The 19,635-nt window shown below is 41.8% G+C and overlaps 1 protein-coding gene across 4 annotated transcripts in view; it reads right to left on the bottom strand.

The window, feature by feature from the left end:
* Positions 1–14,443: 14,443 nt before the first annotated feature.
* The window catches only part of SLC2A9 (solute carrier family 2 member 9), a 318,333-nt gene continuing 313,141 nt past the window's right edge, over positions 14,444–19,635 (bottom strand). For all 4 annotated transcript variants that reach the window (XM_079991619.1, XM_079991620.1, XM_079991618.1 and 1 more), the window contains one exon: positions 14,444–14,537. The gene's annotated coding sequence lies outside the window, so the exon portion shown is untranslated. The remainder of the gene's footprint in view (positions 14,538–19,635) is intronic.

Below are 19,635 nucleotides of genomic sequence, written 5' to 3'. Positions count from 1 at the left end.
TGTGTTAATGGCAAAGAGGTGTGGATCTCTAAGGTCACTTATGAGAAGTGCTAAGCATTAAGGATTCTTCATAATAATGCCATCATTTCTTCAGCTGCAGTGTATAGATTTATAAAGATAAAATTGTAATATTTCACATCAGCTCAGTTATGCCAGCATCAGTTTTAAAACCCCAGATAATAAAACTGATTTAAACTGCTGCACCTTCCGTAAGCTTCCCATATTAAAAAAGCTTTGATCTTGAAGATTAAAGGCACTATGGCATTTTATAAACACGGCACCTAAATATGGGGCATGATCCAAAGTTAAGCAATTGAAAATCCCTTTGATTTCACTGAGAGAATTAAGCAGATGTTTAAATCCATCTAATTTAAGTAATTATAAAAAGGGCTGGATGCCAAAGAAAATAGCAATTTTGGCACATTGTCCAAAACAGATTATATTTAGATTATGAGGCCAAACATAGGTACTTGGAAGTAAGATTAAAATCATTTAAATCAATAGGGCTTACTTCCAAAAATATGTGCCAGGCTTTTCTCAACTTGCGATAAATCTGATGGATGGATTTCACTTGTAATATGCCATTAAGGTGTTTGGGTTTTTTATTTTAAAAAATACCCACAATCTATTGTTGAAAATATCTACTTTTGGTACAGAGCAATGCAATTTTATCCATTATTTATTAATTTTGGAATGCAGTAATATTAAATTAATAAAGCAGTCCTTCTTTCAAAGGGGAGCATAATGCTTTAAGTCACAGTATTCAAAGACTATTCATTTGAGAATGTAACTTCAAATACACGCACACACTTTAAATATTAAGTTCCCCCCAAAGCAGCATATAAAGTTTCTAGTGAGAATGGACTAGTACCATTGTTAGTTGGGCTGCAGATGGATCTGAAAGAGAGAGGAGCTACAGCACGTTCAGTGGAAGAGGACTTGCTTCACAATTTCTGCTTCTTTAGTAACAAGGATTTCCAGTAGCCAGACTGAGAGACCTGACCATGAGACCTGGGAGAGCCACTGGCGACAGTGAGAGCAACACTGCTAGGCTAGGACTCATCTATGAACTTGAAATGAATGGGAGTCGTGCTACCAATGGCTACCAATGGCGCTGCGCAAAAAGACTGTGCTTTCCACTATTTGATATCTGCTGGGATTAAGTTTTTAAAAGCAGCCTTTGATTCAATGACACTATTTTCATACTTGGCCATTTTTAATTGACTTGCCGCAGCACTGGATAATTGACAGCTTGAAATAGAATCGGATTTTTGACATCGCTTGGGAGCATTCCTGAGGAGCAGAGTACATCTAAATAATATTTGATGGCAAAATGTAATATTTGACTTCTGGCATCCAATATTCAGAATCTGATGTGATGGACTTCCGGGTTAGAGCCTCCGGCAATGGCGGAGCTCCTCCGAACGGGAGGAACTTGCTCCGTGAAAAGTAGGGTCTGAACTGCTACGGCGAAGGCGGAGATCCACTGAAATCACAGGCAGAAGAAGCCTGTGAACTTGGGATTCAGCTGGCACCCTTTGCGCCTCCTCTACTCACGGGGAAACCCTGTTTTGGGGATCCGGAGCGACGTGGGGTGAGCGGCACAGTGCTTTGAATCGACTGCTTCTTTCACAGAGTGAAGCCGCATTGCTGCTGCCAGAGAGCGCTGACTTTTTCCTGTGGACAATTGGACTTTAAACAACAACCCGTGAGTAGTACGGAAAATTGGATCTTTAAATACTTTAATTTAACATCGAACGGGGAAGGTTCAAAACAGGAAGTCCGCCTTCCCCTTTTGTAAATAGACTAAAGCAAAGAGCTTACAAGTTAAGGTCTTGGAAAGCCTTATGTAAAAGATTAAACTTCCATCGATTGAAATTATTAGACCCCCCCCTTGGAAGCAGGAGAAGAGGGGGAAAATTTTGGACCGTGTATCCTGCAGGAGAGAGTGATTAGAATTAAATTGCCACTGCTCTGAACCTGGGAACGGACTGACAGTGATTGATGTTTTGGGAGAGTTAATTGACAGCGAAGAGAACGGATGTTGACAGTCGGTTGAATAAGAGAAATATATTGTTTCCATTGTCCGCTTCTGCGTTTAAAAGGGAGGAAAAGTAACTGAAAATTGAAACCAACTTTACTTTTTGAACTTTCTTTGAAAGGATTGATACAAGTGGAGACTGTTTCCCTCTAGAGGGAGCTTTTGAAACTGTTACAAGAGTGGAGCTGGGAAATCTCCAGCTGCTTGATAAGAAGTGTGGGAACTAGAGATTGACCTTGGAGATTTGAGAATGTCGACAGGAGAATCCTTAGTAATTGCATTTTGCAAGATAAATTATTTGTTGGAAAAGCTTCATAAAAAAATGGATGCTATGATTACTAAAACTGACATTTTGGGACCAAAAGTGAGCACCAATACAGAAATTATTCAGGATTTGACACAGGAATCTATTTTAGCAGGACAAATTGTTGAAAAGGAGAAGGAGAAAGTTGCTGTTGTCGAACCTAAAGAAATGCAAGGGGGAGCCTTAGTCTTACAGAGGCAAAGCGAAGACTATAAGTTGAGGCCCTTTATGATTGAAACTAGAAAAAGTCAGACTTTGAAGATCGGAGCCTGGCCTGGACTGGAAAAGGAAAGTTGGAAAGATCCCTCTATGCAGGGATTAACTGACTTTTGGAATATGGACTTGGGTCAGGAGGAGATTGGAGCTCGGGGGGCCTTTGGAGTTGGAGGAATTTTGAAATATGCCCTGAAATACTTTATGGATCCTAGCTTTAATTGTGGAAATTTGGCTGACCTGTCGAGAGGGAGTGGAGGTGTCGTTGGATTGGAGTTTCCTCGAGATCTGCTCTTTAGCATCAAAGAATATGAAGAAGAACTGCAGAAGGGATGTGGAAAAGAGTTAAGAGCCTCGGACATAAGATCTCCAGGTTGATGGACTGTATGGAGTGGACTGAAGTGTCTGGCAGAGCCTGAGACCGGGGAGAGGAGATGGTGGAAGAAGATTGGAAGATTTAAAATTTATATATAGAAATATAGTAAAATTAATGAGTGACAGGAAAATGTTGGAATGAATTTTTTATGGCCTTAGTAGAAATGCTATAAGGAGTTAAGCTTAAATAAGTATACTAATTTTAATGGAAATAAGATTAAAAATATGTTAAGACATTTATATGATAGAAAATGGAGAAAGATGGAAAGGAATTGCTAAAACAATTAATGGAATTAAGGGAATGAAAGTCAGAATATGGAAAAGGTATGATGTATGTTTTTAAATTGTTTTTGTTTTATTTTGCTTATGTGTTGAGGTTGTGTTTTGTATGGTTTATATATTGTATTGTATTGTTTTATTTTTTCTTGTTCTTGTTCTCTTTTTTTTCTTTTCTCTTTTGTCTCTTTTTCCTTTTTAAAAAAGTAATAAATGTTATTTAAAAAAAAACAAAACAGAATCTGATGTGATATTTTCATAAGCGGTCTGAAGCTGTTGTCTGAAAAAGAGTGGGATAAGCTGGCTGAAGCCAAGAGATCTGGATCAAATCCAGACTTGGACAACTTTGTCCACTACTCTGAGTTCTGTTGAAGGAAGACAAGCTACAAATAGAATGAAGAAAAAGATTTTTACAAAATTGTGTGCTTTTTAATGAATGCTACTTGATCCACTGTTTGAGCAGTCAATGACTGGTACTCATTATTTGAAGGGGAAAAAACCCCACATCTATTATCTGCACCTGGGAGTGCATGTCTTCTAAAAAGAGGTGTGCCAGGGCTCAGCCTACCTGGAAATTATACTTTGTGAACTGGGTACCCTGTCCCCTACTGCCAGACCTATAAGGACTGACTGCAGTTGCTCAGAGCGTCAAAATGACATTCTCTATATCCATAGATCCACTCTTCATTATTAACATAGTACAATGCTCCTGAAGAGATTTTTAAAGTTGAGACTTTTTGATCCCTCATAGCTGGTATTCTTCTATGTTTGATACTTACATTTAAAATCAAAACTGGTTTAAAACCAAATTTATTTAATATTATTACAATTATCTAATGGATGTTTAAATGTTGGTTGTCTGTGTATCAGTCAAGCATACTTGCATCTCACCCTTCTTTCCATGAGTCTCCATGGGGCCTTAACAGGAATGCCTGAGGGGTCCCTATGCAAAAGTCTCCTCTGATGGGCCCTGTCCTCTACTGCTCTGATGGCAGCAGTGGTCTAAGCAGTGCCTGGTGATCAGGTCTCAGCACCATTTTAACTCCCCACAATGCCCTAGAGCAGCACTATGCCATGCAAGGGAAATAAAAATGGCCGCTGGACCACCAGCCACCACGTGATGCTTGGAACACTTGGTTGGGTGGCTTGTGTGGGAATGTTCAGAGGGCCAGGAGAAGATATATTGTTTATTAATATCCTTCCTAACTTGTGCTAGCAAGTTCCTTTACTTAGCAGAGTTACATTCCCCTTTTTACATGCACAGCAGATAGCTGGTTGCAGGCTCGTGTGAGCCTCTCACTGTCCTCCGACTGAATTGTATGTTCCTGGTAAGTTCCCTTGAATCCCTCTTAAAAGAATAAAGACACCACAATATGGTAACCAGACGTCCCCATTTCCCGGGACAGTCCCCAGATTTACAAATCTGTCCCTGGAAAAAACTCATCCCCGGAATGTCCCCAGATTTCATTTAATGTCCCCGGATTTATATTTTAAATGTTGTAGATTAGTAGGGAATGAATGTTACATGATTGGTTCAACGGCACAAGACACATCATATGGGGACTTCCGGTGAGGCAAGATGCCAGGCACCACGGCAGCGAGCAGCTCCTGAAGCCAGCCAGAGCCAACTGCACCACCAGGCTGGTGCCGGGCTGCTGAGACTGCTGCTGCTGCTGCCACTGCCGAGGGGGAATCAGGGACACCTGGCGCGTCAACTGGGGGAACCGCTGACACCCCCCATGACCCAAATCGAGCCACCCGGCTGACTGCCCAGCGGCGCTCCGGGGTCAGGAAAACCCCAAAGCCGACACAGGGAGAAGGAGAAGGAAGAGAGAGGAAGAGGAAAGAGAAAAAAGAGGGGAGCCCCAACCTTGCTGCGCCACTGCTGCCACTGCTGCTGCTGAGGAGGAGAGGTAGGAGAGCACCGGCAGGGCAAGGAACCGTGGCTGAGCCCAGGCCTGACCTGAGCCTACTCCACAGTGGCTAGTGCTCAAAGAGGAGACCACAGAAGAGAAGATATTACTTCTTCTTTTTTAAAAAAAATAACTTGCAGATGACACCAAACTGGGAGGGGTGGCTAACACCCCAGCGGACAGGATCACACTTCAAAACAACCTTGACATATTAGAGCACTGGGCCAAAACAAACAAGATGAATTTTAATAGGGAGAAATGTAAAGTATTGCACTTGGGCAAAAAAAGTGAGAGGCACAAATACAAGATGGGTGACACCTGGCTTGAGAGCAGTACATGTGAAAAGGATCTAGGAGTCTTGGTTGACCACAAACTGGACATGAGCCAACAGTGTGACACGGCAGCTAAAAAAGCCAATGCAATTCTGGGCTGCATCAATAGGAGTATAGCATCTAGATCAAGGGAAGTAATAGTGCCACTGTATTCTGCTCTGGTCAGACCTCACCTGGAGTACTGTGTCCAGTTCTGGGCACCACAGTTCAAGAAGGACACGGACAAACTGGAACGTGTCCAGAGGAGGGCAACCAAAATGGTCAAAGGCCTGGAAACAATGCCTTATGAGGAACGGCTAAGGGAGCTGGGCATGTTTAGCCTGGAGAAGAGGAGGTTAAGGGGTGATATGATAGCCATGTTCAAATATATAAAAGGATGTCACATAGAGGAGGGAGAAAGGTTGTTTTCTGCTGCTCCAGAGAAGCGGACACGGAGCAATGGCTCCAAACTACAAGAAAGAAGATTCCACCTAAACATTAGGAAGAACTTCCTGACAGTAAGAGCTGTTCGACAGTGGAATTTGCTGCCAAGGAGTGTGGTGGAGTCTCCTTCTTTGGAGGTTTTTAAGCAGAGGCTTGACAACCATATGTCAGGAGTGCTCTGATGGTGTTTCCTGCTTGGCAGGGGGTTGGACTCGATGGCCCTTGTGGTCTCTTCCAACTCTATGATTCTATGATTCTATGATTCTATGATTCTTTTAATAACTTTTTTCTCTTTTCAAAAAAAAAAAAGTGTCCCAGGATTCTTTGAAAAAAATCTGGTTACAAATATGTACATGTGGATCTACCCCATATGGGGAATAATCCCAGTGCTTCTGCTAGCTGAGATCTAGCAGAGCAGTCCTAGCTAAAAGCTGGTTAAACAAAGAAGGAAGTCAAAACAGGGAGAGGTTGCTGCGTGACTTGTCATTTTGTTACCTGGACAGGTGAGGTCACGCCCACCTTCTATCACATGCAAAAGGAAGGATGCTCCAGCCAGGAGGAACAGGGAGTTTTGACTGGCTGGACCAAACTTTCCCTTGCATGTCTTCTCTAGCATTTCAAGGAATGTTGTCCTTGACTGCCTCTCGTGGATCACATTCCACAGCTTGAATGGGAGGGCCAGGGCAGGCATCTGTGCTGGGCCTTGCTAAGATGGTGTGTTCTGGTAGGTGCCCAAGGATGCCAAGTGATGATACTGGCCTTGCATTTGCCAGTCAAAGACTGGACATATTTCTCATGTGAAAAGACATAGCATAAGTAAGGCTGTAAACGTTACACCTGTCCATTGTCAGAACAAGGAAGAGACAGGTATCCTACTTTGGTTTGAAGGACGCTGGCAAGAAACAGCCTTCAAAAGCAGATCAGTTGGGGCCTACTGTATAAAACAATGCTCTTTGTACCTTATATTTGAAGAGACAAAGCTGAGCAATTCAGAGTATCAGATTGATGAAGGGATTTTTATTGAATTACTGAAGCTTCAGAGCCACAACAATGAGACCCTGGGAAGCTAACTGAAGAGAAAACAAGATTACACAAGTCCAACAATTCCAAATGAAATCAGCAGCCTAATGAGCCAGAAGTTATCCACACTATTGTAAAGGAAATTAATTGCAGTTCACAATACCATTCTGTCATCGCTGATGGAACTCGGGATTACTTAGATGTGGCCCGGGATGGAAAGACTCGCCTTCCCCATGTCAGCCTTGGCACTCAGCCACGGGAAGCATCCATTATGCCCTATCAGCTCCTGGGAGTTGGGTGCAAAAAGCTATTATTACCCTTGATCATTTCCCCCCACTGCCTATTACAGCAACGTAATGATTATTTTTTAAAGCCAAAGTATTTTTTAATGGTGTTCCTTGAGTTGCATATATTTCTGCATAGTGAAAGATTCACCAGGCACCATTATCCAGTGGTGGTTCTTATCGCTTTCAGATAATTAAAATATGAAAACAGGGACGCAGATCCAAGTGTAAATATATTTTGATTCTATGTTCCTTTGTGGCTATCAACACGCACCCCCCCCAATAAAGTCTGGAACACTTTTGCATGCAGAGGGGCTGGAGCAGGAGTTCGATAGTGAGCGGCCTATGCCCAGTAAGCTTTATCAAAGGGAAGTTAATGAGGCACAAAAGCGATTCCACTGTGTCTATTACAAAACAAGCAGAAGAAATTGTCTAAACATTGGCCTTGGATCCCATAACACTTCAGCAGCTCCAATGCTTCCCTTCCTATTGTGCTACTGGAAGAGGCAGCCAATTGGCACTGAAAGAATGTTTCAGAGGCAGCACTTCAAAGCCATCCGGGTGCCCTTTGTACAGCTGGATAACTGATTTTTTTCGTGCAGCTTGAAATGAAATATCCAAAACTAGAAGGAATTTGCTTCATGCTGGTATGAGGAAGGAATTCGCCAGCTGTAACTTGAAAGCAGAGAGGCCTGCGGGACTTAAATCTCCTTTCCTCTAAAGGCTGAGCTTCTCTTGTCACAGGTCAACCTTGCCCAACCTGGTGCCCCCCAGGTTGGCTGGGGCTGATGGAGGCTGTAGGCCAAAAGTTTTGGAGGGCAACAGGTTGGGGAAGGCTGTCGTGGATGACTGTGAAGAGGAGTTGTCCTAGCTGTTGGGGGTATTTTGTAGCATTTTGATTTGAGGTAATGGAGTTCCTACTGCCTGATCTGCAGCCCCCTTGGCGACTGTCACTCCTGAGTGGAAGCAGCACAGATGAACAGAAAAACGCATAAGGAACAATGCCCGTACAGTCAAAACAAAGCAATCCAAAGATGATGAGATCCTTTCCTGATCTTTGTGAAGTGTGTGTGTGTGTGTGTTTGTGTCTGTTGCCACCTCATGAGTAAGGGGGCAATGGGGGGGGGAATCATTCATAGGCACCCAGGACAGTTCTCAGTGGTGCCACTGTGCCCACAGGTTTCTGGGAGTGCAGAAATCAGGATGGCTAGAAAGTTTCTGGCATGCCACAATATATGGATAGTAGGCATGCTCCGGTCTTTTGTGGGGAAATGTTCACACAGATTTATCACAAGTCTTCCAGTTTTGCATTTTTTGGAGTGGGAAGGTTGGCCTCAAAACCAGGCAAGTCTAGTTACACCCCCACCCACCCCATGTGGAACCACCTTTCTTGTCTCCACCTTTACTTTCTTCTCTGGGGCCAGGCCAGTCACTCCCTGCAAGCTATCTTTATACTTAATTTATGTATTTATTTGCAAAGCTTCTACATTGCTTCATATAAAAATAAATCCCCAAGTGGTTTACATATAATGAGGCAATGGGGTGGGGGAAAACAATATATATTCATATAAAATTTCAGCAACCATATATAAAAAAGCTTTTATGATGCTAGATGAAAAGAGAATAAAACTTTATTCCCATAGATAAAACGGAACAGTGTAGAAAAAAGGTAGGGGGGAGACTTAGGCATCAGAGTCCAGGGAAGGCTTTGTGTGAATATATACGTATTTAGCAGGCATCTGCAGCCGGTTCCTGGCTCTGCCAATTAAACCACGTGAAGGAGGGCACTCCAAAGAGCCAGGGCTGCCAAAAGGAAAGCCCACCTTCTGGGTTGTCTCCAAGTGACAATGACCAGCAGGGTTTCCTCAAAAGATCTTAAGGCACAACCTGGTCTTGCCAGGAGAAGTGATCTGTTGCGTTCCCCTGGTGGCCCTGGTCCCCAGCTGGCTGCTGGCTCCAGCTTCCTCTTCTTCAAGTAGCTCAACTAGTTCAGCCAACTTCCTTCTTCACAAAGCTCCTACAAATCCCTCCAGCTAGAAGACTAGGGAATGTATTAGGCCAACATGAGAGCTGCTTTACCGCGGGGTGTAACTCTTTATGTTTCAGCATGAATCCTTGACAACAATTCTAAATAAATTCTGAGCTGGTTAGCGTAGCATAATGGCTAAGACTATGCTACAAACTAGGATTGTCTTGCTTCATATCTTGGTTCTAAACTTCTTAGGTGACCTTAGGCATCTTACTATTTCCTAGCCCCTACCCGTCTGCAATATGGGAACAGTATTAATAATAATACAGACTTGGTTTTAAGGGTTACTGAGATGATGCCTGTGAATTGCTCTGAACAATTTAAAGAGTTCCCTTAACAATAAGCCATAATAAATAGCTGGCAATAAGAAGAACAACTGCACTTTTAGCTAAAATCCCCACCCACCCACCCACACACACACACAAAAGAAGTTTCCCTTAAACGTGGACATAAAACATGTGGGAATTACCAAGATTTCTCATCAGCTGGTCTTCTGTAGTAGGTCTTATATAGCTGGTAGTGGTGCCCGCCCTGTGGAACACACTCCCATCAGATGTCAAAGAAATAAACAACTATCTGACATTTAGAAGACATCTGAAGGCAGCCCTGTTTAGGGAAGTTTTTAATGACTGATTTAAAAAAAAAATCTTTTGTTGGAAGCTGCCCAGAGTGGCTGGGGAAACCCAGTCAGATGGGTGGGGTCTAAATAGAAGAAGAAGAAGAAGAAGAAGAAGAAGAAGAAGAAGAAGAAGAAGAAGTCGGGGGCTGGTTCTAAATGACTCAACCACATAGGTCTCTATATGGGCATGGAAAGGATTATTGTTGGGGGGGCAGGCCTTTTGTTAGGGGGTCAGAACCTCAGATTGCTATGTATTTTTATTGATTGGGGGGGGCAGCTACCCCTCTCTGCCCACCCTGGCTACACCCATGGTATCTTCCAAATAATTGGCATTTTGCCAGAAAGGGTGCCCCCCCGCGCTCTCACACCATGGCATCATTCAGGCACAGCCCACAGCTGTGTAAGGACACATTGTGGAAAAGCTGCTTCCCGGAAGCTAACCAGGGAATCAGGATTGGGTTAAATAATAGGTCATGTCAGAACTGCAGTAATAAATAATTCTGTGGACTAGGAAAAGAAACTGAAAATTAATCACAATGTTTGTTCTAGATAAAAACCCTACCTATAGTGCAGAGGGCTCCTTTTCCTCATTAAGAAATAAATATGATACCTGAAGCAATTCTGGGGAAAGTCTATGGTTTTGGAATGAGTGACACCACTGTCAGTAGCAAGGGGACAAGATGGGACAATGGTTGATTTCAGTGGTTTCAGAGTCAAGAGAATCTACATGTGCCCTCTTGTGTCCGCTTAGGAAGGTACAAGCATTATGAACTTGAAAGTCTTGATTCACATTTGGTCCATCAAAAAACTCCAAATGTCACAATTAATACTTTAGGACCAACCAAATGGGTGCAAGTTTTTGAGTTCTCCAGAACAGTCTACTAGGCAAAATTTGAGTGTTTCTCAAAAGCCTCATCTTTTTCTGGGTTAAAATTGGAGGCATGCTTCACACCAGGGCTGCTGGATGTCCTTATTATTATTGGAGAAATGTCGGAGGCTATGTGAGTGTGACATGGATACATATATTTTCTTGAGCAGCTTTCAGAAGAATGGACAAGCGTCATCTTGCAATATTACTTGCAGTTGTCGTTCCTTCTTTTTTCTGGTAGTCAGTTAGTGAGCTCTCCCAATCTTTGGCTGAAGCTCTGATCACCTCAAATTTATTCCCCCCCCCCAAAAAAGAGCTCCCCCCAACAAAGCCATCCCCCTCTTGCAGCCTTGCAGGAAAACAGCCTTGTCCTCCTGCCTCTGGTTGCATTTAAAGGTCTCTAGGCAGCTTAAGACATAAGACCTCTGCCAAACATACAGCAAGATTTCTCCACAAAGGCAAAGTGAGAGAGGAGAGGGGAAGGACCTGACACAGGAAACCCGTCCTGTACAAATCACATAGTTTTACTTGCAGTTGCACTCATTTTTGAGGGGAAATGTTAGCTTGACTAAAAGGGCCTTTAAAAACTGCATGGCAACTTTTCTTAAAAGAACTGTCAGTGAAATTCCCTTACCTGTGACAGTTTCACAACTCCCATTTATTTTTAATGAGAGAGTTTTTAAGTGTTATATACAGATACCAAATGTACTGATTTCAGTGTAAATTCCTACATAAGAATGGCCATATAGTTAAGCCAAATGGGTCAAACACCATTATACCACTATAAAGTCTAGATATTTAGAATGCTAATAAAACTGAGAAGATTTATCCCATCTGGTCCCCCCCCCTTTTAACCTCCCAAAATGAAGTGACTGTTAAAACAGAGCTTTGTGTCTCTATGTGAACAGCTGCATTTGAATTTATGCATCAATAGCAGTCTCACAACCAGTGTTGCTCAGGAATTCTCAGAAACCAAAAAAATCAGTGCAGTTTTGAAAAGTTTGAAAAGTTTCGTCTTCCATCTTGATTCAAAATGGCATCCAATTGTACACCACCATCTGCTTGAAATTTGGTATAAAGTGCATGCTGAAATTTATTAATAACAAAGTCAATGCAATTGGCAACTTATTGTATCAACTTTACCCACTTGAGTTGGAAAAAGCAATTGCTTGCACTAAATGGAGACTTTTGGATTTAAATCTGCAAAATACATCAATCTTGGCAAGTGGTCTTGTTCACTGTTAAATCTCGGCCTACACTGCAACACAGGGTCAATTATCCCCCCCCCCAAATACCTGATAATATTAAATATCCCTGTACAGTCTCTCTGGCTAGGCTAAGTGCATTCCCACCTGCAGTTATGAAAGGCTGTTTTACAAGCTACGTTGGCACTTGAGAGCCCGTCCCTGGGGGTGTGGTACAGTGGAAACAGTGGGCCATGTTCTTTTATATTGCAATTTTTATAGAGTTATAAAATCTAAATTTTATTGTCGCAACTTTTTCTTTATTTTGGGGAAAACTTATTGTTTTATGGGCCATACCAGTGTTAGTCATATTCAGAGCAGATCCACAGAAATCAGCTGATTTAACTGGATGCCACACTCTGTTTCTGCCTCATTGGCAGATTTTAATATCAGGGCTACAGGAACTACAGCTAAGCTTCTTACTGTGAGCATTAAAACAATGTCACAGATATTAATATGAGTTGCTCTGAGTATTTTTTATTTATTAAATATGCATGTGCCACCAATACTGAAGCTTCTAGACAATTTTGCAACATACAAAATGGGAAATACAATAAATACAATTTGTTATAAGTTCAATTACAATTACAGGAGAGCACCAATAACCCACCCCTCCACCATACAAAGCTATACAGAAGAAGCTTCCCCATTGAAAATTCCACCCCCAAAGCTGTAAGCAGGAGGAAGATGTTAACTCTAAAAGCCTAAAAACTGTGCCACTGCAAAATCTAATAAAACTGATGAAATCTACTAAAAAGTATGGGGAAAGATAAGTGTGTTTCTGTCTGGTGTCAAAGACTGCATAGATGGCACCAAGTGAGTTTCCTCAGGGAAAGTGATCCATAAGGTAGGGGGGAAACCACTGAAATCACCCCCACACTTTGGATTGGAAGGGGCCCTCTGATCAGGGCATCCTAAGATTATCAGGGATGGTAATATGGGAAGAAGCATTTCTTCAGGTACTGTGGAATCCACACTCTGTAAGACTTTATAGGTTAATACTCAACATCTTGAATTAGGTCTAGAAATGCACTGGCAGTAAGGATCTGTATACTAGCCAGGGCGCCTGGTCCTCCTAAGTAACCTCACTGCTGAATTCTAAACCAGTTGACGTTTCTGGACAGTGTTTAAGGGCAGTCCCACATATAACATGTTACGGTAATCTAGCAAAGGATAGATCACTTATACAAGGTTATTCCTAGCCAGGTTGAGGGTCACACCTGAACCACCATTCTAAGCTGGTGAAACACATAGAGGCCTGCAGAGACAAAGATGGATCTATGAATACCCCCAAGCTCCAAACCTGATCCTTCAAGAGATGTGGAAGCCCCTCCAGAAATGGTTGAACACCACTTAACCAAACCAAGCAACCACTCACAAACAGTGTATCTGCCTTGTCTTGATTTAGCCTCAGTTTGTTGGCTCTCATCCAGTCCATTACCATGTGGAAGCACCTGTCCCTCCCATCTACCCCTGCACCTGATGAAGAGGAAAAGAAGAAATACCGCTGTATATCATCAGTATGCTGATAACAATGCTCTCCTAAACTCCAGATAACCCACTCAGTGGTTTCATGTAGCTATTAAATAGCATGAAGGATAAGCTGAACCCCTGCGGAACCCAGTCTATGTGACTAAACACAAACGGCACACCACCACCTTCTGGGACCAACCATCCAGGTAGGGATGGAAGAACTACACAGCAGTGCTTTGAACAGCCATTCTAGAATGGTAGTAGTAGTAGTAGTAGTAGTAGTAGTAATAGTAATATTAGTAGTAGTAATTTTATTATTTATACCCTACCCATCTGGGTGGCTTCCAACACACATAAAAACATAATGAAAACTTTAAAACATTAAAAACTTCCCAATTCAGGGCTGCCTTCAGATGTCTTCTAAAAGTCGTATAATGCCTTGGTCAATTATATGAAAAGTCAATAGGGTTTGTGCCAACTATTAAGATAACTCATAAGCATCTGGATCAGAAAATCATATCAAAATATCAGTGTGGTGTAATACAATATTCAGTTGCTACAATGCCCTCCTTGTGAAGTGTTCCAACTATGACAATTATTTAATATCCACATCACCAACTACTCCAACATCCTGCCTATTGCAAAAGAACTATATCCTAAACGAGTCCTTTCACGTATGTACAACCCAAGGTGGTGACTTCCTCAGGAGACTTCAGCCTACACCAGGTGTGAACAATTTTTGGGAACTTGGAAGCTGGTCTCCAATGAAAAATTTGCTGACTATATGAAAGAACTTGGTGTGGGCTTTGCCACCAAGAAGTTGGCGAGTGTTGCCAAGCCCAATGTGATCATCAATTGCAATGGAGAGGTTATAACCCACAAAGCAGAGAGCCAGTGTGGTGTAGTGGTTAAGAGCAGTGGACTCGCAATCTGGGGAACCAGGTTCGCTTCCCCGCTACTCCACATGCAGCTGCTGGGTGACCTTGGGCCAGTCACACTTCTCTGAAGTCTCTCAGCCCCACTCACCTCACAGGGTGTTTGTTGTGAGGGAGGAAGGGAAAGGAGAATGTTAGCCGCTTTGAGACTCCTTAGGGTAGTGATAAAGCGGGATATCAAATCCAAACTCTTCTTCTTCTAGTTTAAAGAGCACAAGAGATTTCCTTCAGACTGGGGGGAGAGTTTGATAAGGCCACAGCAGATGACAGGAAAGTAAAGACTGTTGTGACATTAGACAATGAGACACTCAATCAGTTGCAACAATAGGGTGGCAAAAATGCCACAATAAAAAGAAAAATAGCAGAAGAAAAGCTGGTTGTGAAATGAACGGCGTTATCTGCACCAGAGTATATGAGAAAGCAGGAAGACAGACTCCTTGCCCTGTGCAATTAATGGGACACAAAAGCAGGAGAGCCCCACAAGGCAGTTGCTTGCTTTCTCCAAAGAACTGAGACATTATCAACAGACCCATTCCAAAGAACCTTTATACAGTATCTAACCCAAAAGTATTGTGACTCTTCAATAAAGTGCTGGGGGCGGGGGGGGCTTGGATAGTGCCAGGGTTGCTATGCAGAGAATGAAATACCACACTGTGCCAGACAAGACATACTGGTTATGACTATTGAAGTTGCCCGATACATTTAGCCTCTATAACTCCAACACATTGTCCAAGGCCACTTCCATGGTGAGCCCACTGAGAAACAAAGGAAGCAAACAAATGCAAAACAAAACTAACAAAAACAAAGTCACTGCAGATTATCTCTGAATCTAATAAAGAAAAACAGGCCTGGGGAATTTGCATAGAGAAAAACAACAACATTCGCTTCAATTTAACAGTGTTGTGGGTCCAGCTGGAAGAGCTGGTTTTCAAAATGGCATTCTGGCTTTTCAAAGAAAAGGTATGTCTAAAACAAAAGTATACTGAAAAGCCTGGCTGATTTTCATACACCACCGAAAGGAATAAGGTAAGTCTAGACTGCGCAAGAACATATTTTCCAGAAGAAATTTTGCATGATCTTTCATACTGCTGTTCAAAATAAACTCTGAAAGCATGCATGGACAGACTCAACGCTGTGTTTTGCCTGAGCTTTGACAGCTATGCAAGTGCTGTATATATTTTGTTTACTGTTGGTGGTGGCTTGAATGTAACAATATTAACTAGGAAACTTCAGTCTTAAAAAATAAATCAAAAAGATCTCCTTTGGCACACACTTTTACAACATGCATTTTTGAAGTTTATTTAAACTGGGAGCCACAAAGTACTCTAAAGCAACCTGGGACTTTGAATACCACTGTGGCTAATGCTAGAAAACGAGTTTAATTTTACAAATCAAGTAAATATGGGTTCAGAGAGCTAACAATTTTGTAATAAAATAAGGGAGGAGAGGAATTTCCAAGAAATGGAATGGTATTTGCAGTCAAGAATTAAAAGGCCGTCTCCTGAACCAAAGAGGAAAATGCCTCCAGGCTGCGATGTGATGATTGTTTCAAAAAAATGTGAGTCAGGGTAGGCAGTCTTCTTTGTGGCCCATCTCGCATCAAGGGGAGAGGGCATCCCATGTTGCAAGCGGGTGAAGAAAGAGGGAAATTATACTGAGTAGCTCCATGTTATTATTCCAAGAAATGCGCCTTTCTGGGCATACAGAGTCCAATATGGGAAGACACAGGCTGAACGGCTGAGCCAATGGGCTCATTGCATCTGAGCAGAAAGCTGTACAGCATTTTCCTGCGGATAGAGCTGCTAGGTTTTCTCTGTTGCATGTAACTTTATTTCCAGCTTTAATACACAACCTCAGCTTTTAACAAAGATATGTTTCAAAGCTGCTTACTCTTACTAATGACCAATAAGTTACAAAATAAAGGCTTTTATATTGTTTCAATATGGAAATTTTCCATGTAAGCAGATTTATTACATTATAAAAATATTTACATTAAAAAAAACACAACCCGCCCCAAATCCTTTAGTGTTTGACTCTAAGGCCATGAAGGAATATAATATGCTATAAAATTAGCTTTAAGTCATGTAAATATCCCCTAATTCCCTTTGCTCTAGGCAAAAGATGGTATCTCTGAGGGAGAAGATTTTTCAAGCTTAGGGACCCTTATTTAGCATCTCAGCAGTAAAAGCCACTAAAACATTGCCATTACCTCTGCATTACTATTTATGAAGAACAAAGGCTTCTCTTAGGCCTGAAACCATATTGGTGCAATTAAAGTCTGCTAATAACAATTGAGAGTATTTTCATAAGCCAGTGCAAACTGGGGTTTTGATCTTTGATGAAAAGATTCAATCAGGAATTTCTAACACACTGTAATTGTTGTAAAAACTGCTAACTCGGTAAAAGGGTTAGAGAATTCACATCCTGTCAATCTGTCTCCATGAGATCATTCTCTAGAGCCAACTCTTCAATTACATTATATATAATCCTGGTTTGATTGTCCTGCTGCGCTTCATAAAGGAAACCTTTTTCAGGTTCCCAAAGTTCACTTGGCGTCGCCTTGAGAATTCTTATTTGTAAATCCATTGTGTTGTAAATATATATTTTTTATATTGTAAGCTGCCCTGTGATCTTTGAACGAAGGGCGGTGTAGAAATTTAATTAATAATAATAGAAACAAAGGAATGTGATTTAAAAGAAAACTGAAAACATACAATAGGAGAGGATACAAAGCAGATCCATGCAAAAATACAAATTGAAAATGGTGGTGGAAGAGGGGTTCAGTGGTCTTCTCTTGCAGTGCAGAAAGCAGCATATTCACTTAACCCAAGCCATATTCAGATTGAGACTCTATGAAAGGGTGGCTTCCAGCTCTGGCAACCGGGTTGCTGCGGATGGACTTGCACTTCCCTGTGAAGGAGCAGCTACATAGCTTGGAGGTCCTTCAAGCTCCACCATGAAAGGCCCAGGGGAAACCAGCATCTTGGAGCTCCCAGTACCAGCTTTGGTTCGTTTGCCAGATATGGTTGTTCATGGAAAGAGATAGCCTTGCCAAAGTGGTCTGTGCATTTGAAACCTCACGTCTAGGTTACTGTGATGTATTTTAGGTGGGGCTGCCTTTACACCTAATTTGGAAGTTGCCGTTAGTGCCAGGTTCCACAGTGGGGCACCCCACTCTGCACAATGACTTACTCTGGCTTCCTATTAGCTACTGGGCCAGTCTCAAAGTTTTTTTGTGGACATTAAGATGTAAGATGGGGGACACCTGGCTTGCAAGCAGGCCATGTGAAAAGGATCTAGGGGTCTTGGTGGACCACAAGCTGCACATGACTCAACAGTGGGATGAAGCAACAACAACAAAAAAAGCTAATGCTATTCTAGGCTGCAGATTCAGATCAAGGGAAGTAATTGTTGTTTAGTCATTTCGTCGTGTCTGACTCTTCGGGACTCCCTGGACCAGAGCACGCCAGGCTCTCCTGTCTTCTACTGCCTCCTGCAGTTTGGTCAAACTCATGTTAGTAGTTTCGAGAACACTGTCCAACCATCTCGTCCTCTGTCGTCCCCTTAACCAAAGAGGGAAATGCCTCCAGGCTACGATGTGAGAATAGTTTCAAAAAAATGTGAGTCAGGGTAGGCAGCCTTCTTTGTGGCCCATCTCGCATCAAGGGGAGAGGGCGTCCCATGAGTCAGCAGTGTGATGCAGCAGCAAAAAAAGCTAATGCTATTCTAGGCTGCATCAACAGAAGTATAATGTCCAGATCAAGGGAAGTAATAGTACCACTCTATTCTGCCTTAGTCAGACCACACCTGGAATACTGTGTCCAGTTCTGGGCACCACAGTTTAAGAAGAATGTTGACAAGCTGGAACATGTGCAGAGGAGGGTGACCAAGATGATAAGGGGTCTGGAAACCAAGTCTTACGAGGAACATTGAAGGAGCTGGGTATGTTTTGCCTGGAAAAGAGGAGATTGAGAAGAGATATGATAGTCATCAAATATGTCAAAGGCTCTCACATGGAAGATGGAGCAAGCTTTTCTTCTGCTTTGGAGGGTAGGACTCCAACCAATGGCTTCAAGTTCCAAGAAGGAGATTCCGACTAAGCATACAGAAAAACTTTCTGACAGTAAGAGCTCTTCAGCAGTGAAACAGACTCCCTTGGAAGGTGCTGGACTCTCCATCCCTGGAGGTTTTTAAGCAGAGGTTAGATGGCCATCTGTCACGGATGCTTTAGCTGAGAGTCCTGCACTGCAGGGGGTTGGACTAGATGACTCTTGGAGATCCCTTCCAACTCTATTATTCTATTATTTAAAGCCCGAAACAACTTGGGATCAGGATACCTAGCAGGAACCTACCTCCCATTCCTGGTTCAGACAAAAGCAAGTCTCCAAAAACTCTGCTGGCTGGTGACAGATTGGAAGTTGGCTTTCTCAGTGGGGGCAACCATCCTTCCCTGAAGGGCTTGAGAGACAGAGTCTCTTAAAGACATCTATTCACTCAAGTTTTCCTCAACACGGATTCCTGAGGTTGAAATGTCTTTCTTTTTGTTTGGTGATTTTTGTTTATGGTATGTGGTTTTTGTCCTCTTTTTATTTAGGTTTGTAAAAAAGTTTTATTCCATTGTTTTATTTTTATATGAATTTATATTATTTCTTCTTTTTATTGAAAAGTCTGCTTAGATGTTTCTTTTTATATTAAGGGTTATATACGATTTATAAATAAATAGAATAAAATAAATTCCAGATTGTATAGTTATCAAAGGTCCATACACTTTTAATAAAGAAGTCTGTATGCTTCTGAATTGTTTCAAACTTGTTAGATTTCTTGTCATTTATTGAATCCTACATTCCTTAAATCTGTTTCCCTCTCCTTAAAGACAAAAACAATTAAGATAATAATTCTGCATGCTACTTTTCATTTAATTAAGACAGCAATCCCAGGCACACCTTCTGGGGGTAAGCAACACACAAGATCATATTTCATCATTTTATTTAAATATAGGTTATTAATTTTTATTACTGCAGTTCTTCCCATCTAATATAACTTTGATTTAGCTCAATTACTCAATATTTGCCTCATTTTATACATTATAACCAGATCCTGGTCATTCTTAGAAAACTTAAACCTCAAATATCCCATTTGTCTTTCTTTCTCTATGTGAACAAAGCATCATTTCTGATTAGGAATAGTTTTATATCCTACTGTATGTCCAAAGTCTTTGCCCTAGGTCTAGCATTTTTTTTTGAAAGGATACTCTGGGTTTCTCAAATGATACATTTTCTGCATACA

Source organism: Podarcis cretensis (genome assembly GCF_951804945.1).
Source record: "Podarcis cretensis genome assembly, chromosome: 9".
NCBI classification, from domain to species: Eukaryota; Metazoa; Chordata; class Lepidosauria; order Squamata; family Lacertidae; genus Podarcis; species Podarcis cretensis.
The sequence above is the reverse complement of the archived record's forward strand: the minus strand, read 5'-3'. Positions and strand labels throughout refer to the sequence as shown.